Source organism: Pan troglodytes, chromosome 20 (assembly GCF_028858775.2).
Source record: "Pan troglodytes isolate AG18354 chromosome 20, NHGRI_mPanTro3-v2.0_pri, whole genome shotgun sequence".
Taxonomy (NCBI): Eukaryota; Metazoa; Chordata; class Mammalia; order Primates; family Hominidae; genus Pan; species Pan troglodytes.
The window spans coordinates 44,511,428-44,530,263 of NC_072418.2; the positions used below are offsets into that span (position 1 = coordinate 44,511,428).

The 18,836-nt window shown below is 42.5% G+C and overlaps 1 long non-coding RNA gene across 1 annotated transcript in view; it reads right to left on the reverse strand.

Annotated features, from left to right (window-relative positions):
• The window catches only part of LOC100614154 (uncharacterized), a 48,695-nt gene extending 32,767 nt beyond the window's left edge, over positions 1-15,928 (reverse strand). Inside the window, exon 1 of the long non-coding RNA XR_010153876.1 lies at positions 15,841-15,928. This is a non-coding gene — a long non-coding RNA (uncharacterized LOC100614154). The remainder of the gene's footprint in view (positions 1-15,840) is intronic.
• Positions 15,929-18,836: the final 2,908 nt, after the last annotated feature.

Genomic DNA, 18,836 nt, shown 5'->3' on the forward strand with positions numbered 1-18,836 from the left:
AGGGCATAGCTGAATAAAAGGCAGCAGAAACTTCTGCAGACTTAAACGTCCCCGACTGACAATGCTGAAGAGAGCAGTGGCTCTCCTAGCACAGTGTTTGAGTTCTGTGAATGGACAGACTGCCTTCTCAAGTGGGTCCCTGACCCCGGTCTAGCCTAACTGGGAGACACCTCCCAGTAGGGGCCAACTGACACCTCATACAGCCAGGTGCCCCTCTGAGACAAGGCTTCCAGATGAAGGATCAGGCAGCAATATTTGCTGTTGTGCAATATTTGCTGTTCTGCAGCCTCTGCTGGTGATACCCAGGCAAATAGGGTCTGGAGTGGACCTCCAGCAAACTCCAACAGACCTGCAGCTGAGGAACCTGACTGTTAGAAGGAAAACTAACAAACAGAAAGGAATAGCATCAACATCAACAAAAAGGACATCCACACCAAAACCCCATCTCTAGGTCACCATCATCAAAGACCAAAGGTGGATAAAACCACAAAGATGGGGAGAAACCAGAGCAGAAAATCTGAAAATTCTAAAAAGCAGAGCACCTCTTTTCCTCCAAAGGATCGCAACTCCTCGCCAGCAATGGAACAAAGCTGGATGGAGAATGACCTTGACAAGTTGACAGAAGCAGGCTTCAGAAGGTCAGTAATAACAAACTTCTCTGAGCTAAAGAGGATGTTGGAACCCATCATAAAGAAGCTAAAAACATTGAAAAAAGATTAGATGGATGGCTAACTAGAAAAAACAGTGTAGACAAGACCTTAAATGACCTGATGGAGCTGAAAACCATTGCACGAGAACTATGTGATGCATGCAGAAGCTTCAGTAGCTGATTCGATACAGTGGAAGAAAGGATATAAGTGATTGAAGATCAAATTAATGAAATGAAGTGAGAAGAGAAGTTTAGAGGAAAAAGAGTAAAAAGAAACAAACAAATCCTCCAAGAAATATGGGACTATGTGAAAAGACCAAATCTACGTTTGATTAGTGTACCTGAAAGTGATGGAGAGAATGGAACCAAGCTGGAAAACACTCTTCAGGATATTACCCAGGAGAACTTCTGCAACCTAGCAAGGCAGGCCAACATTCAAATTCGGGAAATACAGAGAACACCACAAAGATACTCCTCAAGAAGAGCAACCCCAAGAAACATAATTGTCAGATTCACCAAGGTTGAAATGAAGGAAAAAATGTTAAGGGCAGTCAGAGAGAAAGGTCGGGTTACCCAGAGGGAAGCCCATCAGACTAACAGCGGATCTCTCAGCAGAAACTCTAGAGCCAAAGGAGAGTAGGGGCCAATATTCAACATACTTAAAGAAAAGAATTCTCACCATGAATTTCATATCCAGCCAAACTAAACTTCATTAGTGAAGGAGAAATAAAAATCCTTTACAGACAAGCAAATGCTGAGAGATTTTGTCAACACCAGGCCTGCCTTACAAGAGCTCCTGAAGGAAGCACTAAACATGGAAAGGAACAACTGGTACCAGCCACTGCAAAAACATGCTAAATTGTAAAGGCCATTGATGCTAGGAAGAAACTGCATCAACTAATGGGCAAAACAACCAGCTAACATCATAATGACAAGACCACATTCACACATAACAATATTAACCTTAAATGTAAATGGGCTAAATGCCCCAATTAAAAGACACAGACTGGCAAATTGTATATAGCACACCCATCAGTGTGCTATATACAGGAGACCCATCTCACGTGCAGAGAAACACATAGGCTCAAAATAAAGGAAGGGAGGAATATCTACCAAGCAAATGAAAAGTTAAAAAAAAAAGGCAGGGATTGCAATCCTAGTCTCTGATAAAACAGATTTTAAACCAACAAAGATCAAAAGAGACAAAGAAGGCCATTACATTATGGTAAAGGAATCAATTCAACAAGAAGAGCTAACTGTCCTAAATATATATGCACCCAATACAGGAGCACCCAGATTCATAAGGAAAGTCCTTAGGGACCTACAAAGAGACTTAGACTCCCACATAATAATAATGGGAGACTTTAACACCCCACTGCCATATTAGACAGATCAATGAGACAGAAGGTTAACAAGGATATCCAGGACTTGATTTCAGCCCTGCACCAAGCAGACCTAATAGATATCCCCAGAACTCTCCACCCCAAATCAACAGAATATACATTCTTCTCAGCACCACATCACACTTATTCCAAAATTGTCCACATAGTTGGAAGTACAGCACTCCTTAGCAAATGTAAAAGAACAGAAACCACAACAAACTGTCTCTCGGACCACAGTGTAATCAAATTAGAGCTCAGGATTAAGAAACTCACTCAAAACCACACAACTACATGGAAACTGAACAACCTGCTCCTGAATGACTACTGGGTTAATAACGAAACGAAGGCAGAAATAAAGATGTTCTTTGAAACCAATGAGAACAAAGACACAACATACCAGAACCTCTGGGACACATTTAAAGCAGTGTGTAGAGGGAAATTTATAACACTATATGCCCACAAATGAAAGCAGGAAAGATCTAAGATCAACAACCTAATATCACAATGAGAAGAACTAGAGAAGCAAGAGAAAACAAATTCAAAAGCTCGCAGAAGGCAAGAAATAACTAAGATCAGAGCAGAACTGAAGGTGATAGACACACAAAATAACCCCTCAAAAATCAATATATCCAGGAGCTGGTTTTTTGAAAAGATCAACAAAATAGACCACTAGCAAGAGTAATAAAGAATAGAAGAGAGAAGAATGAAATAGATGCAATAAAAAATGATAAAGGGGGTATCACCACTGATCCCACAGAAGTACAAACTGCCATTGGAGAATACTGTAAACACCTCTAGGCAAATAAACTAGAAAATCTAGAAGAAATAGTTAAATTCCTGGCCACATACACACTCCCAAGACTGAACCAGGAAGAAGATGAATCCCTGAATAGCCCAATAACAGGCTGTGAAATTGAGGCAATAATTAATAGCCTACCAACCACAAAAAGTCCAGGACCAGATGGATTCAGAATGGAATTCTATCAGAGGTACAAAGAGGTGCTGGTACCATTCCTTCTGAAACTATTCCAATCAATAGAAAAATAAGGAATCCTCCCTATCTCATTTTATGAGGCCAGCATTATCCTGATACCAAAGCCTGGCAGAGACACAACAAAAAAAGAGAATTTTAGACCAATATCCCTGATGAACATCGATGCAACAATCCTCAATAAAATACTGGCAAATCAAATCCAGCAGCACATCAAAAAGCTTATCCACCAAGATCAAGTTGGTTTCATCTCTGAAATGCAAGGCTGGTTCAACATATGCAAATCAATAAATGTAATCCATCACATAAACAGAACCAAAGACAAAAACCACATGATTATCTCAATAGATGCAGAAAAGGCCTTTGACAAAATTCAACAGAACTTCATACTAAAAACTCTCAAAAAACTAGGTATTGATGGGACATATCTCAAAATAATAAGAGCTATCTACGACAAACCCACAGCCAATATCATACTGAACGGGCCGAAACTGGAAGTATTCCCTTTGAAAACTGGCACAAGACAGGGAGGCCCTCTCTCTCCACTCTTATTCAACATAGTGTTGGAATTTCTGGTCAGGGCAATCAGGCAGGAGAAGGAAATAAAGGGCATCCAATTAGGAAAAGAGGAAGGCAAATTGTCCCTATTTGCAGATGACATGATTGTATATCTAGAAAACCCCATCGTCTCAGCCCAAAATCTCCTTAAGCTCATAAGCAACTTTAGCAAAGTCTCAGGATAAAAAATCAATGTGCAGAAATCACAAGCACTCTTATACACCAATAACAGACAAACAGAGAGCCAAATCATGAGTGAACTCCCATTCACAATTGCTTCAAAGAGAATAAAATGCCTAGGAATCCAACTTACAAGGGATGTGAAGGATCTCTTCAAGGAGAACTACAAACCACTGCTCAATGATATAAAAGAGGACACTAACAAATGGAAGAACATTCCATGCTCACGGATAGGAAGAATCAATATCATGAAAATGGCCATACTGCCCAAGATAATTTATAGATTCAGTGCCATCCCCATCAAGCTACCAATGAGTTTCTTCACAGAATTGGAAAAAACTACTTTAAAGTTCATATGGAATCAAAAAGGAGCCCACATTGCCAAGACAATCCTAAGCCAAAAGAAAAAAGCTGAAGGCATCACGCTACCCGACTTCCAACTATACTACAAGGCTACAGTAATCAAAAGAGCATGGTACTGGTACCAAAACAGATATATAGACCAATGGAACAGAACAGAGGTCTCAGAAATAACACCACACATCTACGACCATCTGATCTTAGACAAACCTGACAAAAACAAGAAATGGGGAAAGGGTTCCCTATTTAATAAATGGTGCTGGGAAAACTGACTAGCCATATGTAGAAAGCTGAAACTGGATCCCTCTCTTACATCTTATACAAAAATTAATGCAAGATGGATTAAAGACTTAAATGTTAGACCTAAAACCATAAAAACCCTAGAAGAAAACCTAGGCAATACCATTCAGGATATAGGCATGGGCAAGGACTTCATGACTAAAACACCAAAAGCAATGGCAACAAAAGCCAAAATAGACAAATGGGATCTAATTAAACTAAAGAGCTTCTGCACAGCAAAAGAAAGTAACATCAGAGTGAACAGCCAACCTACAGAATGGGAGAAAATTTTTGCAATCTACCCATCTGACAAAGGGCTAATATCCAGAATCTATAAAGAACTTCAACAAATTTACAAGAAAAAAATCAAACAACCCCATCAAAAAGTGGGCAAAGGATATGAACAGACACTTTTCAAAAGAAGACATTTATGCAGCCAACAGACACATGAAAAAATGCTCATCATCACTGGTCATCACAGAAATGCAAATCAAAACCACAGTGAGATACCATCTCACACCAGTTAGAATGGTGATCATTAAAAAGTCAGGAAACAACAGGTGCTGGAGAGGATGTGGAGAATTTGGAACCGTTTTACACTGTTGGTGGGAGTGTAAACTAGTTCAACCATTGTGGAAGACACTGTGGCAATTCCTCAAGGATCTAGAACTAGAAATACCATTTGACCCAGCAATCCCATTACTGGGTATATATCCAAAGGATTATAAATCATGCTACTATGAAGACACATGCACACATATGTTTATTGTGGCACTATTCACAATAGCAAAGACTTGGAACCACCCCAAATGTCCATCACTGATAGACTGGATTAAGAAAATTTGGCATATATACACCATGGACTACTATGCAGCCATAAAAAAGGATGAGTTTATGTCCTTTGTAGGGACATGGATGAAGCTGGAAACCATCATTCTAAAACTAAAAATCAATACCCAGAGGAACCTTGGAAAATGAACAAACTCATGAAAATTATACAACATGCTCCTGAACAACCAACGGGTTAAGGAAGAAATTAAGTAATAAATTGCAAATGTTTTTGAAGCAAATGAAAATGGAAATACAACACACCAAACTCACTGTGTGCAGCAAAAGCAGCATTAAGAAGGAATTTTATACCAATAATGCCTATATCAACAAAGCAGAAAGACTTCAAAAAAATAACCTAATGACACACTCCGAAGAACTACAAAAGTAGGAACCAACCAATCCTAAAATTAGTAGAAGGAAATAAATGTTAAATATTAGAGCAAAAATGAATGAAATTGAAACTCTAAAGTAACACAGAACATCAACAAAAAGAGTTGTTTTTCTGAAAAGATAAAATTGACAAACCCTTGGGGAGACTAATTAAGAAGTGAAGTTGGAAGACTCAAATAAACAAAATTGGAAATGAAAAAGAAGACAGAATAACTGAGACTTCAGAAATATAAAAATCATTAGCAAAGATGAGAAACAACTATGCGCCAAAAAACTAAAAATCCTGGAGAAAATTGATAAGTGTCTGAACACATACATCCCGCTAAATGTGAACCATGAAGAAATAGGGAATCTTATAAACCAATAATGAGTAATAAGATCAAAGTCATCACAAGAAGGCTGTCATAAAAACAAAGCCCAGGACGCGATGGGTTAACTGCTGAATCCTACCAACCATTGAAAGAAGAAGTAATAACAATTCTACTCAAATTCTTCAAAAATTGAAAAAGGATGGAATAATTTGTCACTCATTTTAGGAGGCCACTGTTATCCTGATACCAGGCTCTAGCTCCCAGATGACATTTCTTCCTTTTTCGTTTTTTGTCTTTTTTTGTTTTTTGAGATACAGTCTCCCTCTGTCACCAGGCGGGAGTGCAGTGGCGAACTCAGCTCACTGCAACCTCTGCCTCCTGGGTTCAAATAATTCTTTGCCTCAGCCTCCTGAGTAGCTGGGATTACCGGTACCCACAACCACGCCACGGTAATTTTTGTATTTTTAGTAGAGACGGGTTTTCACCATCGTGACCAGGCTGGTCTTCATCTCTTAACCTCGTGATCCACCCGTTTTGGTCTCCCAAAGTGCTGGGATTACAGGCGTGAGGCACCACTCCTGGCCACAGATGACATTTCCAGACACACCCTGGGCCAATACAGAATCTGTTGCATTGAAAGAAAGCACACAGAACAGCCAACATTTGACATCTGCTAACTGAGGAAACCCTGGACCCTGAATAACCAGCTGCAATACCCCTGTTGTATGTCGAGGGCTTTTGTGGGGACCTCTGAAACTTCCTAACTTCAGGTGAGACTCAGCACATTACCAGCTGTGGTTGCTAAAGGGCAAAAATGCTTCAGTTTGAGAAAAGCAGAGGGAAAAGTAAAGGGGACTTTGTCTTGCACGTTAGGTGCCAGCAAAGACATAGTGGGGCAGAGCACTAACTGGGCTTGTGGGGTCTCTGATTCTAGGAGTTAACTCTTTATCAACAATTCTGGACCTGTCCTTTGCCAGAGAGGAGCCCAGAACCCTGAAGGGTGAGTCCCGGGCCAGGCAGCATACACGACAAGCTTACCCAAGAGACCTGGGACCTTAAAGACACAAGGCTGGTTGTACAGCAGTAGTCCTTGTGCCCTGAGATGGTGGTGGTTATGGGCTTAGGCTCCCTTCTTTTTGGAAAGTGGAAGGAAGAGTTGGAAGGACTGTGTAATGTGATCTGAGTGCCAGCTCAACCACAGTACAATAGAACACCAGGTAGACTTCTAAGATGTTTACTGTAGTCCCTGACTCCCAGATGGCACATGTGCACACATCAAGAGCTTGGGGAATCTCACATCTCTTAAGGAAAAAACACAGACCCAGCTGGCTTTGCAATCTGCTGATTGTAGAGCCCCAGAGCCTTGAGTGAACATAGGTAGTAGTCAGAGAGAGGTTACTGCAAGCCTTGGGCAAGACTCAGTGCTATGTGGTGGCTTCAAATCTGAGCCAGTGCATTCATAGTGGTGGTTGCCACATTGATGCTTTTATCACTCCACTTCCAGCATTATGTAATTCAGAACACAGACAAAGACTCTCTATGTTTGGGAGAAAGTAAGGAAAGGGAATGAAAGTGTCCACTTAAGGGCCGGGAGTGGTGACTCACACCTGTAATCCCAGCACTTTGGGAGGCCGAGGTGGACAGATCACGAGGTCAGGAGTTTGAGACCAGTCTGACCAACATGGTGAAATCACGTCTCTATTAAAAATACAAAAATTAGCCAAGCGTGGTAACATGGACTTGTCATCTCAGCCACTCAGGAGGCTTAGGCAGGAGAATTGCTTGAACTGGGAGGTGGAGGTTGCAGTGAGCAGAGATCGCACCACTGCCCCCTCCAGCCTGGGCAACAGAGAGAGACTCCATCTAAAAAAAAAAAAATAGAAAGAAGCAAGTGTCCACCTAATAATTCAAAGAATTTTCCTGAATCTTCTCCAACACTGTCAAAATGATACTGATAGAAGTATGCAATCACAGCGTTACTGGGATGGGGGTGCTCCCTAAAGCAGATACAGCTTAGATTGCAACACCCAAGTCCTTTCAGATATCGGAAACATCTTTCCCAGAAGAATGGCTGCAAATAATCCCAGACAGTGAAGACAACAATAAATACCTAACCCTCCGATTCCTAGACACCAAGGAACATCGACTAGCATCAACACCATCCAGGAAAATAGGAACTCACCAAATGAATGAAATAAGGGACTGGGGGTCAGTCCTGTAGAAACAGAGATATGTGACCTTTCAGAAACAGAATTCAAAATAGTCATTGTGAGGAAAGTGGGAGAAATTCAAGATAATGCAGAGAAGGAATTCAGAATTCTATCAGATAAATTTAACAAAGGGATTGAAATCATTAAAAAGAATCAAGCAGAAATCCTCAAGTTGAAAAATGCAATGGGCCCACTAAAGAATGCAGCAGAGTCCCTCAAAAGCAGAACTGATCAAGCAGAAGCAAGAATCAGTGAGCTCAAAAACAGGCTCATTGAAAAACACAGTAAAGGGAGACAGAAGAAAAAAGAACAAACAACAATGAAGCAAGCCTATAGGATTTAGAAAATAGCCTCGAAGGGGCAAACCTAAAATTTATTCATCTTAAAGAAGAGGTAGAGAAAGGGATAAGGGTAGAAAGTTTCTTTAAGAAGATAATAACAGAGAACTCCCCAAGACAAGAGAAAAATATTAATAACCAAGTACGAGACAGTTATAGAAAACCAAGCAGATTTAACCCAAAAAAGATGACCTCAAAGCATTTAATAATCAAACTCTGAAAAGTCAAGGATAAAGAAAAGGATCCTAAAAGCAGCAAGAGAAAAGACACAAATAACATACAGTGGAGCTCCAATACATCTGGCAGCAGACTTTTTGGTGGAAACTTACAGGCCAGGAGAGAGAGGCCTGATATTGAAAGTACTCAGGAAAAACAACTTCTACCCTACAATAGAATATCTGGCAAAAACATCCTAAAGGAGAAATAAATACTTTTTCAGACAAATGAAAACAGGGAATTCATCAATGCCAGACCTGTCCTACAAGAAATGCTAAAGGGAGCACTTCAATCAGAAAGATGAAAACACCGATGAGGAATAAATAATCAGCTGAAGGTGCAAAACTCACTGGTTTTGCAGAAAAACAAAAATATTTTAACCCTGTAACTGTGGTGTGTAAACTGCTGTCATTCTAAGTAGAAAGGCGAAATGATAAACCAATAAAAAATAAGAGCTACCACAACTTTTCAAGAAATAGACAATACAATAAGATATAAATAGAAACAAGAACAAGTTAAAAAGCAGAAGGATGAAGTTAAGGAATAGAGTTTTTACTAGTTTTCTTTCTGCTTGTTTGTTTTTTAAGGCAAATGGTGTTAAGTTTTAATGGATTAAAATAATGGGTTGTAAGACGGTATTTGCAAACTTCATGGTCACCTCCAACCAAAAAAACCTACTATTAATCCACAAAATATAAAAAGGAAGAAACCCAATTATATCACTAGAGAAAATCCCCTTCACTAGAGGAAGACAGGAAGAAAAGAAAGGCAAGAGAAGACCAGAAAACGACCAGAAAACAAATAACAAAATGGCAGGAGTAAGACGTTACTTATCAATAATAACATTGAATGAGAATGCACTAAACTCTCCAATCAAAAGATATAGACTGGGCGAATGAATGAAAAAACAAGACCAATTGATCTATTAGCTACAAGAAAACACTTCACCTTTAAAAACTTCACATAGACTGAAAATAAAGGAATACTAAAAGATATCCCATTTGGAAGGAAACCAGAAAAGAGCAAGAGTTGCTATGCTTATATCAGAGCAAAATGATTTCAAGACAAAAACTATAAGAAGAGGCAAAGAATATCAATATATAATGATAAAAATGTCAATTCAGCAAGGGAATATAACAATTTAAAATGCATGTGCACCCAACACTGGAGCACCCAGATATATAAAGGAAATATAATTAGAACCAAAGAGAGATATAGGCCCTGAAACAGTAACAGCTGGAGATTTTAACACCTGACTTTTGGTATTGGGCAGATCTTTTAGACAGCAAATTAATAATAAAAAAAATACAGACTTAGTGTGCACTACAGATAAAATGGATCTAACAGATACTTACAGAACATTCCGTTGAAGAAATCTGCAGAATCCACATTCTTTTCCTCAGCACATGGATCGTTCTCAAAAACAGGCCATATGTTGGGTCACAAAACACATCTTAAAACTTGCAAAACAAGAACCAGGAGTGGTAGCTCACACCTGTAATCCCAGCACTTTGGGAGGCTGAGGCAGGTGGATCACAAGGTTAGAAGATCGAGACCATCCTGGCTATCATGGTGAAACCCCATCTCTACTAAAAATACAAAAAATTAGCTGGGTGTGGTGGTGGGTGCCTGTAGTCCCAGTTACTCGGGAGGCTGAGGCAGGAGAATGGCATGACTCCAGGAGGCAGAGCTTGCAGTGAGCTGAGATTGCACCATCGCACTCCAGCCTGGGCAACAGAGTGAGACTCCGTCTCAAAAAAAACAAAACAAAACAAAACAAAAAACCAAAAAACTTGAGAAAAACAAGTTGAAATAATATCAGGCATCTTCTTGAACCACAATGGAATAAAACTAGAAATTAGTCACAAAAGGAATTTTGAAAGCTATATAAGCACATGGAAATTAAACAACGTGCTCCAGAATGATCAGTTGGCAAATGAATAAATTAAGAAAAATATTGATAAATTTCGGACACAATTGATAATGGAAACACAACATAACAAATCCTATGGGATACAGCAAGGGCAGTACTAAGAGGGTAGTTTATAGCTATAAGTGTTTATATCTTATGAAATAATGAGAAAATGTTTACATCTTATGGTGTAAAGAGGAAGAACTTCAAATAAGCAATCTAAGAATGCACATTAAAGAACTAGAGAAGCAATAGCATACCAAAGACAAAATGAGTAGAAGAAAAGACAGAATAAAGATTAGGGTGTAAACAAATAAAATTGACATAAAAAACCCAAGAAACAATGAAAGAAGTTGATTTCTTGAAAAGTTCAATAAAATCAACAAATCATTGGGGAGCATAACTAAGAAAAAAAGGGGGGAGGATCCAAATAAATAAAATCAAAAATGAAAAAGGAGACATTACAACTGCTACTGCAGGAATTCAAATGATGATTAGAGGCTACAATGAGCAACTATGTGCCAATAAATTTGAATATCTAGAAGAAATGGACAAATTCCTAGATACACACAGCCTACCAAGATTAAATCAGAAACAAATTCAAAACCTGAACAGACCCCCCTTTCTTCCAGAGCTGTTCTGTTCAGTACAGTGGCCACTGCCCTCTTGTGGCTTTGAGCTCTTGGAATGTGGCTGGTCTGAATTCAGAGCTGTTGTAAGTGTGAAATACACACAGGTTTTCAAAGCCGTATAAACAAGAGAATGTAAATAAAATAGCTCATTCTTTTTTTCCTGATTATGTGTTGAATTGATAATTTCTTGAATATATTGGGATAAACATAATATTTATGGAATTAATTCCACTTGTTTTTTTTTTTTTTTCCCACATTTTTCAATATGGCTATTAGAAAATTCAAAATTACCTATCAGGCATGCTTGTACGTCTATTGGGCGCTCACCTGCTGTGATGGCCTGTCTCCACCAGGTGGCGCCAACACACACCGCTGCAACCCCTCCAGCCAAGGCAGGGCATGGACAGAGAGGGGTGGGACCCGACTGTGAGGTCCTTTGAGGAAGTAGGGCCTTATAGAGAGCGTTGAGACAGGCTGTTCACACACAGGGGGCTCCTATGCTGGGAGGAACTCCCAAGTTCTAGTGAGCAGGAAGGAGGCAGTGTGGTAGGCTGAATAATCACCCCCAAAGATACCTGTGTCACAATACCTGGAACCGGTGAATGGTTCCTTTTCTGGCAGAGGGACTTTGCAGATGGGATGAAGTTCAGGATATTGAGGTGGGGAAATTCTCCTGGGTTACATGGGTGGCCCTGAATGGAATCCTAAGTGTGATTGCAAAAGAGAGACAGAGGGAGCTGTGAGCACAGAGGAGGAGGTGAGGATGTGACAACAGAAGCACGAGGGTGAGTGGTGTCAGGAAGGGGCTGGAGCAAGCGATGCAGCAGCCTTTAGGAAGTGGAGAAGCAGCACAGAACCTCCCCTGAGGCCTCCAGGTCAGTACCGCCCTGCCAGCACCTTGACTTGAGACTTCTTACTCCAAAGGCATAAGGACATCAGTGTGTGTGGTTTTAAGCTAGAGGGGTGTGGTCACTTATTACAACAGCTATGAGAAACTACTACAGGCAGGAAAAAGTGATGAAAACAACAGTCATCTTTGTACTGAATATAATTTAAGATAAAATGAAAATACCATGAGCCAATTAAACCTGAGTTTTTATAAATAATTACCCAGTCTCAGGTAATTCTTTATAGCAGTGCATGAACAGACTAATACATGCACTTCTGAATTATGTTATTCTTTACCCCAAAGCTATGCATCTGTACAATTCTGATCTGATCCTAACCACCCACAGTGAGCTCACATTCCTCTGGTTCTGGGCATATTTTTCCACTAGCCTAACCTCACATCCAATGCTAGCCCCAATTTGGCAATCTCAGGTCACTCACACTACCCTCCAACTTGCCACAAATTCAAAAGTTCCCATCACTCCCAGGATGACTATGGAGCTAGCATCACTCACACAACTCAAAAAAATCACTCTATTTGTTATTACAGTGTCATAACAGCTAAAATACATAAATCCAAAGAAGCCAAAGAGACAGACAAATAGGGCTGGGTCATAGAGGATCCCGGACAGATGACTCCACTGCCTCCTCAAGGCAGGGTGAGGGGGAATGCATCTCCCGGCTCCATTGATGATGGTCTCTTTGTGATGAAGCCTTGTTCCTGGGTCTCAGTTGTACATGTCCTTTGGCTCTAGGAGAAGATGATGCTTTCCAATTCTCAAACCTGATTTATTTCTTATTTTTTTTGAAGCAGAATCTCACTCTGTTGGCCAGGTTGGAGTGTGTGCAGTGGCACAATCATACCTCATTGTAACCCCTAAGTCCCTGGCTCAGGTGATTTTTTTATCTCATGCTCCCCATTAGCTAGATCTACAAGTACAGGTGCGTGCCACCAAGCCCATCTAATTTTTAAGAAAACTTTGTTGTAGAGATGAGGTCTTGCTCTGGTGTCCAGGCTGGTCTGGAACTCCTGGACTCAAAAGATCCTACCTCCTCAAGCTTCCCCCGAATCTCTGGATTATAGATGTGAGCCACCACACCTAGTCCCAACTCTCACACTTTAAATTGCTGAGTGACAGGTGAGAGCCTGTCTTTTCCTCTTTCAATGCATCAATGGCACTGGTTCACAGCCATCCAATTCCACATTCCTTTTGCTATTATTTACGTACAATCTTCCAAACCAAAAGCAATGTACCTTCAGTGCTTCTACCGTAGTTCATCCAAAATTACCCCAGGTGAAACATCGGTGGTTTCACAGTGGTCACATGCCCTAGCGGCTCTCTGTCCTCCAACTGCCAGCAGTGATGGTTGCTCACTGCAGTCCTGTGGGGAGTCATCCAACCCCAGAATCCATACTTAGGGTTGACTTCCCAGGACCATTGCCAGTAGCGATTGCTAGCTCATGGTTTCCAGAAGGAAAGCATGAGATAGGGAATCAAGATGTGCATTGAGGGAGTGCTCCCGATAGCTCAGGCAGGGCAGCTCAAGGAAACCAGGTAACATCAGGTCTGGCTGAAGACCTTAAGCCTGATCCCAGGCAGACTCTGGAGCACAGTCTTCAGCACAGAGGTGGCCTCATCTTGGTCACCCTGAGGTTTCTGTGCCAGTGATTCCCTGGCTGCTAGCTGTTGCCAGGAAGGGGGTGATTAACAACCATCTGGGCCATGTGACTGCACGACAACTGAGTGCAAATCTCTCTAGGAGAGGCACCTACCAGGTGTGAAGGAGGATCCTGGGGAAGGGGGTCTGGGCACAGCCATTCCTGTAAATGGCTTTCAGGAAACACATGAGAATCTTTGGGATGTTGGAAATTAGGGGTGGACATTGAGAGAACAAAATGTCCATTGAAAATATTGTAAATGTCCATGGAAAGACAAAACGCTGGGCAGAAAAGCAGTGAAAGATCATAAGGCCTCCATAACGTCCTCCGTGTGACAAAGAGTTCATTAAGACGAGGGAGGAACCCTAGACCTTGCTTAAAAGGACGTGGCTTCAGGGAGAGCTCCTGTGGGCACACTCAGAGTTGAGGTAAAACTCCTGGGATTTTGTCTAATTCCAGTGTACTGGGTAGGGGTAGACTTTTGGCAATGTGAGGTCAGGGGTATCAGATGAAGGGGTCAACAAATGCCTGGACAGGATTCACGAAGATGAGAGGGAGGTTCGAATTCCTAAAAAGCTGGCGGTCAAAAGAATGAGGATGAAGAGGAGGGTGTCCTGAAACCTCGGAGCCAGAAGTGGGGCTGAAGGCAAGAAGCCTTTCAAGGGAAGAAGGGAGTTTGGAAAGAGATGGATATCAGGCCAGAAACCTTCCCCCAACCTGGTGCCCCAAAGCATTCTTAAAACGGGGGTGGAACACAGAAGAGGTTGTCTGAGCAGACGAGGATCCCGGAAGCCAGCGTGGGGGAAGGAAGAGGGAAGGAGGCTGGCATGAAGTGGGGACTAGAGAAAGGGTGAGTAGTTTTCAGAGAAAAGGCCAGTGTCCAGCGCTGTCCAGGAGCAAATCTGGCCACTTGTTCTGAAACAGGGGTCTGGGTCTGGCAGTGGCAGCATGGCGGGGTGGGTGAGTGGCACTATGGAAGAGCCAAATCTCCACCTCTATCCTCTAAGCCGTTCTTCCACACAGCTTTCCAGTTAGCAAGGCTCCATGAGAACGGTTAGTTCCTGAAAATAGTGGACCCCAGAAGGGCTGACTAGGAGCGTGGGCATAGGGAGAGGGAGGGGATCCAGGGCCCGGAGGACCTTGCAGAGCGTGTAGCCGACAGAATTGAGGAAACGAGAGTGGGGGTGGGGATCAGATCCCAGCATTTATGGAGTGACTGCAGCCCAGAAAGGTGGGAAAAACTAAGGAGGGGACTCCAAGGGCTTGAAAGACCTAGCGGAGTGTGGAGCCCTGAAGTGCGCAGGCCACTCAGTTGTCCCTCAGGGGCCTGGAACCTTGCGGAGTGTGGAGTCTCTAGAGTGGAATCTGCGCCACTGGGGAGGTGGATTTCAGGTCAGAAACCTTCAGGGACCTGGAGCCCCAGCACATGCTAAAAACAGGGGTAGGGACACACATCTGAAAGATTTTGGAGTACTTGGAAGCCAGAAGGGAAATTTGAAGAGGGCAGTGTGGAGCGCCGAGAAGACGGCGGAGACAGCCGAGCCAGAATAATCCAGAAAAAGAGGCGGGGACAGAGGATGAGGGCTCAGAAGCATTCAGAGCGCACAGGGCCCCTCCAAGGTCGCTTTCACACTGCCACGGTTTCCTCTGCGGCTGCAGAGCTGCACTTTTCTTCTGTCCCAACCGAAATGTGTCCCTTGAAGGTCTCATCCCCCATGGACTGTATCTGGGCCTCATTTATTCAGGGGCCTCAGTCCTGAAGGAGGCCATTGTCACTGTCCTACCCATTAGAGTCGCCTCAAATTAGTAAGGGCCCCTCAAGGAGCCGAGGGTTTGTCTTTATCCCTCCCTGAAACTTCTCCTTTGGAAGGAGGAAGTTCCCAAACACCCCCGGGATTTACTGCCAGAATTTCACCCTCTGAAACTTCCTCCTTCCCTAGACCCAGTCGGGCTCCTCATCCTCAGTCCCTCAGACCCCATGGAGGTGTCCCCTGCAATGGGTTTTCTCCACATTTAGAGCCTCCCCTCCTCAGCGCACAACCCAGAGACTCACCATGTCCTGAGCAGCGAGCCACCACATAAACAGTCATGAGACCTCATTGCAGCCAAATAACACTTTATTTTTGTAGTTTCAATGCTTTTGTTCCCCGAGGAAAAGGAGGAGCTCAGGAGAACGGTGTCATCAAAATTTCCTGGTGGTTGTTTAATCACAGCAGCAGAGTATGTCAGGAAACGCAACTGGATTACCCTCTTCCTCCTGAAATTAAAGGAAACGTGCAGGGCTCGTCAACTGATAAGGTTTCCTGACAATTGCGCGAATATCCTGCTGGACGTATGAACAGAAAGTTAAATCTGAATACCTGTGCTGCTTGTCCAGGCATCATCTTCTTCAGGAAATATGAGATGTTTTTGAAGCGTTTCAGCAGCTCATAAGGAAGGGAAGCTGCCTTATTGAGTACATAGATGAGCATCTTCTCGATTAGAAACCTCAACCCGGCGATCATGGTTTCTGTTGCTAGTTTTGGGACGTATGTCATTAGTTGGTCGGCACACCATTTTTCTAACACATCCGTCAGAAAACTGGCCACTTCCTCCACTATCACTTCCTTGGCTCTGTTCATTGTAAGTGAAGTAAATGAGCCCATGATATGTGAAATGAGCGTGCTGTGCTGTTGGTTTCTCGCAAAGTGATACAATCACATTATGTTCGTGGAGATCAGGGGGCATTTTATAGAAGGTCAGGTGGAGGGGGTGGGCCAAGATAGCAGGTCACCGAATTCAGAAGCAGTTCACCAAATGTGAGCCGTGTTTTCAGAATGCTAAAATTCTAAAACTGTCTCATGAACTGAAATGTCCAGATTCTGATTCTGGGACTGACTAGAAAATAACTTGACACAGAACACAAAATGGGTAAGTGATGACTCACCCTGTATGGGCGCAGAGCCAAAGGAACCATCTCCCGCATCTGAGTGAAGCAGTGAGTGAGTGTGTGACCCCGCCCCAGAAACCATGCTTCTCTCATGGATCTTTGCAACCCATGGATCAGGAGATTCCTTCATGAGCTCAGGTCATAAGGGCCTTGGGTCCAGGACACAGGGCTGTGTGGAGTGTTGGCAGAGCAGCCACTGAGACCACACACACAGAGACCCAGGAGTTTTACATAATCTGGCCTTGGGAAGCCGGGGAAGGCGGGAGTTCCGTCTGTACATTCCTCCAGGAAGGGGGCTGAATTCAGGTGTTATAGGAGTATTTAAGAAATTATTTCAGGCAGATAGAGAGGAAAAGGGGTCCTTGGGAAGTTTTGTTTCTTTTTAAAGCAGCTCCAGAATTGAGTCTTGTCTAGCAGGAAAGCCCTGGGTTTTAGAGTTCTCTGGTAACTTTTGATCAGCAAATGCTGGACATTAGAAACTGGGTCCACCCAAACATAGCGATTCCCGCCTGCTTCTGGCCCTTGCCCCTACCTGTGCCTGACAACCTGGCCAGCCCTACATATCCCCTAGTGTGTAGGACATCATGGCCCCTAGCATGTGCATATTCAAAGGCTAGGGTGGGAGGGCCAGTTTTTTCGCGGGCTATGTAAAAGACATGCCTGGTCAAGCCAATCCCCTGAGCCCTATGCAATTAAGACACCACCTCCTCCAGCGTCCTCAAGTAACTACCTGGTATCCATAGCACTCTGGGTTTCCTCTTTCGGCTTTGGAGCCTCCCCTCCCTCTGTCTCAGTATGGGGAGCGTCTTCCTTCTTTCTTGCCTATTAAACTCTGACCTCCTTAAAACTACAGTATGTGTTTTTGTGTCATTTTCTCCAATTCAATGTGAGACATGAGCCCTGTGTTCCTCCACTCATCGGAGTCATATCACAGGGAGCCAGACGGCCTCATTCTGTTGGCCCCACTTTCACAGCACCTCTCAAGTTAAGTCCCACTGGCTTGGCATACCAGCCAAGCAGTGGCAATAGGCTGGAGACTGCCTGAGACTACTGAGCTCTGGAAGGTTGAGGTGGCTACCATCTCTGTGTTTCCGTGGACTCAGACACTCTAGCCTTCCAGCTCCAGGGAGTCCAGTTGGTTTGGAGCAGGAGGGGTCCCCGACAAGGCAGCACTGTTGCTGTGCCTGATAGAGGCCACACTGTTTCTTTAAATTTGATCCTGATGCATACCTCCTCACTGGGTAGGTTCTCCCTGCCAAAATTTCAGGAACTGAAGCCAGAGTTATGTGGTTGGTGGAAAGCCTGATCTCTTTCTGGGATGGAGTCCTTCTGGGGATGGGCAGCTGTCATCTCTGTAATTGTCAACTCAGCCTTTCCAGCTGAAGCAAATGAACAAAGCTGGGAGCATCACATTTGCTGACTTCAAATTATATTACAAAGCCATAGTCAACAATACAGCATGGTGCTGGTATAAAAATAGACACACAGATCAATGTAACAGAGGAGAGAACCCAGGACAAAAGCCACACATTTATAGCCAACTAATCTTTGACAAAGCTGACAAGAATATACATTGGGGAAAGCACACCCTTTTCAATAATTGGTGCTGGGACAATTGAATTGTCGTATGTAAAAGAATAAATCTGGACTCCTATTTCTTACCTTATTTATAAAAATCAATTTAAGGTGAATTATGGACTTAAAAGTATGTACCGAAATGGTGAAAATACGAGAACAAACCTACAGAAAACTCTTCAGGTCACTGTGTAGTAAAGAGTTCATGAGTAAGACCTCAAAAATACAGGCAACGAAACAAAAAATAGGCCAATGCAAGTTTAAACCAAAGTAAAAATTTTAATTAATTAAATTCAATTAATTAAATTAAATTCAATTAATTTTTGTGGTTTCTAATTTTAGGATCTTCTACTTCTTCGAAGAATATCATTGGTGCTTTGACAGAAATTGCATTGAATCTGTAGATCACTTTGGGTGGTAAGGACATTTCAGCAATATCAGTTCTTCCAATTCACGAACATGGAATATCTTCTTATTTGTGCATGTGTCTTTTTCAATTTATTTCATCAATGTTTTACAGTGTTCATTATAAAGGTCTTTTACTT